Source organism: Microtus ochrogaster, chromosome 7, assembly GCF_000317375.1.
Source record: "Microtus ochrogaster isolate Prairie Vole_2 chromosome 7, MicOch1.0, whole genome shotgun sequence".
Classification (NCBI taxonomy): Eukaryota; Metazoa; Chordata; class Mammalia; order Rodentia; family Cricetidae; genus Microtus; species Microtus ochrogaster.
The window spans coordinates 33,188,706-33,192,610 of NC_022014.1; positions in this window are offsets into that span (position 1 = coordinate 33,188,706).

Sequence of the window (3,905 nt, forward strand, 5' to 3'; positions counted from 1 at the left end):
CCTCTTCTTCTTCTTCTTCTTCTTCTTCTTCTTCTTCTTCTTCTTCTTCTTCTTCTTCTTCTTCTTCTTCTTCTTCTTCTTCTTTTAGTTTTTCAAGACAGAGTTTCACTGTAGAGCCTGTCCTGGAACTAGCTCTTGTAGACCAAGCTGGCCTTGAACTCACAGAGATCCGCCTGCCTCTGCCTCCCTAGTGCTGGGATTAAAGGTGTGCGCCACCACTGTTCAGCTCATTTTCTCACAGATACTTTGCCTATAATTAAGAGAATCTGCTTAGGTGGTAATGGGATGGCTTCTGACATCAAGATGCTGTAACTATTTCTTTAAAAAAAATGACCACGGCAATTAAAGGCAAGGGAGCCACCATGTTGTACACACACCTCTCCAGACAGCGTGCGGTGGGTCAGTGCTGTATCACAGTGCACTATCAGATGTCTGCAGAGAGACAGCTTGTCAGTCTTGGAAGACTGGTTGGGCAGTGTGTCTGCAGATGCTAGGATGGTCGCCGGTGTCTCTGGATGATTCCTTTGATATAGACTAGACACGTTATCATACTGCTATCCATGCATGTCTCGACATAGAAATGCCGCTTCTATATGTGAAGATGTACAGAATTCTGAAAAACCGCGTTAACATTCTGGTTATGATTGGCTTAATATGACATTATTCATTCCATTCTCCAGCTTCAACTTCTCTCACTGAGATGAGATTTAGTGTGTACTTGCTGTGTGCCACAGATGGTTCTGGGCACTGCCTGCTGATTCTGAAGCATCGCTGTCCTGTTGGCATGCAGCCTTTAGCACTGTTTGGATTTTATCCATATATTAGCCTGTGTATTTTCTGAGCTATGGGTTTATTTTCCCATTACACTGACAAGCCAAAATGGATGTTGACTGGCACTTAATTAAACTATGCAGTTCCTGAGATTATCAGTGTTTTCCTTTTCCTTCCTTGAGGTCTACAAATAGGATGCAGGAGATGGCTTGCTACACTGGAAAAAAGAAAGACAAAGACAATGACACTTAGGGGTTTTATTTTTCAATCAAAAGAGAAGAATTTTCCAACCAAAACAAAGCGAGAACTTTCATCTCTCGACAGGTAGTCCCAAAGAAAACGAAGCCCCAGCTGCCAGGATTTTACATTAAACACTTAGTTTCTGTTTAATGTTTCCCTTATCAAGATTCTAATACTTCATCCGACACACTGGGCTTCAGTAAGCAGTCGCTCAGAACTGATTTCTTAGGGCTGGCCTCCCTTCTAGAACCAGAGATGTTTAAACAACATTTAAACACAACAAAAGAAAGCACCAAAAAAACTTAACAAGGCTTTCTAAACAGAGATTTATAGTAGTTTCATCACAAACTTGTTCCTCCAGCTCTCTGCCCTGGTGGCCAGCTGGGGCTGCCAAAGCCCATGCAGTTTGCTGTCTTAGACCTCTCAGCTCCTCTCCGGTCTACAAGTCAGCTCATCGGAGTAGCTCCAGCTAGGGCAACACAGAGCAGTGCAGAGTCCTCTCTGCTCCTAAAGCCATAAGCACAGAGGTCAGCATGATATTTAGAGCATGCATTTCATTGTAGAAGCACAACTGCTGCTGTTTCTGTTATCTACCTCTCCTTCCTCCCCAGACACCTTTGGAGAAACTGGCTTCAGGGAAACTCCTTGCTGCAGCTCACCTTCCAGCACCCAAGGATTCAGGAGTTACTTTTGCAAAGATGACGAAGTTTGCTAACAAGGTACCCAAATCATTGCGTTTTAAATAAGAGGAAGTCTTGCAGGTCCAAACAAGCTGCATTGTATGGTTACTTGTTTTATTTAGCTTAGGCTAATATGTGGATATAATGTGCTCCATCTTGAAGTCAGCCTTGGACCAACCAATTCCCTTCCTTTCACACTGGCCTGGGAGTGACTGAGATCTGTCTTTCTGGACCACAAATCCACCGTCTTTTCCAGGTCTCAACTGTCTCTTGTTGGTAGTCTAAATATTGACATAATGTTTCTCTTCCCTCTTGCCTAGTCCTTCTTTATCAAGCCTTTCTCTTTCCAGCTCTTACTGAGGAGCTGGGCACATTTTCCTCATGTCTGCTCCATTTCCCAAGTGTTTTGCTTTTGACCTTTGCATGCTATTCTGTTTGGTGTCTGGGCGCCCTGCTGTTCTCTTTGTCTGGCATCACAGGGCCTTTAAGGATTTACTGTCAAATTGCCTCGAATTCCTCCTCTGTGCTTTACCCTCCGCTGGAATAAGGCCTGCTGCCTCTCTATCAAATAACAATAATGATATTATTTTTTTATGACTCACACACCAAAACTGACTATGGTTGAGAAAATTGCAGACTACACTAAAACAAAACAAAAAACAAAACAAAAACCCCACTGAAACACAAAATCAATGTTGTACAAAGTAGTTAGGAAAAACTACTTAGGAGAAGGGTTTCAACACAGCCTACAGCAATGTTGTCTTCTCTTCATTTGGTGGCTGGTTCTTTTGCAAAACGTAGCTCAGTAGATTTTGAAGTGGGTTTAATAACAGATCCAGTCCCATTATTTCTTTTGCAGTAAGCAGTGTTCAAGCTTAGAAAAACTGAACAAATTAAGGCTGTTCAATATGACTCCTTTAGGGATGACCTCAAAAATGACGTTTTCAGGGCATTCACCTGAGGGTCCAGTACCAGAAGGAATCAAAAGCCTGATCCTGGGCTCCACAGTCCAGGTACCTGGAGAACATGTTTGCTGCACTATCTGCCATGGAAAATTCAGAAGCTGAGCAGAAGAGAAAGGTCTGGAAGGCATTCCGCTAGGGTCTTCCAGAGATGGCAGCCCCACAAGATGCCCTTAGCCAATGCAACTGATGTGAGCAGGCACCACCGTTGACTTCCTGAGGAGGGGTGGTACTGGAGTTGGATTACAAAGGCTGTGAGGGGACAGCGACATTTTACCAGAGACCATCAGGTCTTAGAGGTCCAAGGAGAGCCTGAATTTGCAGGGGAGGCAGTGAGAGCCTGGCTTCGATGGAAGACAGCGGCTGGGGACTTGGGGGAAGAGATGAGCACATAGGCCTGCATAGCTATATGAAGACCTCTGCTAGCTGCCACTGTCTGTTGTTTGGGTTTCAGGCTTGCCAGATGACCCCAGTGCTCTTGTTTCAGGAAGACCAGCTAAGAGGGAGACAATCCCACGCGCTAGCACTTCAAAGCACTGCCAAGCTTTGCTCTCACCAAAAATCACATGCTAAGGCCTAATTTCTCAAGGCAGGAGGGTTTGACGGTGGGGCCTTGTGGGAGGTATTTTCATGATGCCAACAGAGTCCTCTTATTGCAGGACCAGGTCTTCCAAGGCCAGGCAGCTCTCATCTTCTGTGTGTGCCCACTGACCTGCTCTGGATTGGGCAGGACTTCACCAGACGCAGCCCACCGATGTTGGTCTTCTAATTTCCAGAGCCTTGGGCCAGGTCTCTTTTTGTTTACACCTTTGCCCTTTCCTTTCCCTTCCCTTTTCTTTCCTTCTTTGTGTGTGTGTGTGTGTGTGTGTGTGTGTGTGTGTGTGTGTTGCATGTGTGCATGTTTGTGTATGTGCATGTGGAGAGCAAAGGTTAATTCTGCGTGTTTTCCTCAGTCCCTCTCCACCTGTTTCATGAGACAGAATCTGTCATTGTTCTGGAGCCCACTGCTTCAGCTGGGCTTCTAATCAGAAGCCCAGGGATGCTGCTGTCTCTGACTCCCGAGTGCTAGGATTACAGCTGTGTGGTTTCCATGTGAGTGCTAGGAACCCAAACTCAGTATAGCATACTGTGTAGCAGGCATGTTAGTGAAGGAACCATCTCCCTAGTCCCAAGCCCGTTTTACTTTATAAATTACTCTGTCTCAGAATACTGCCGAAAGCATGGTGAAACAGAGCAAGACAGGCTTGGCAAG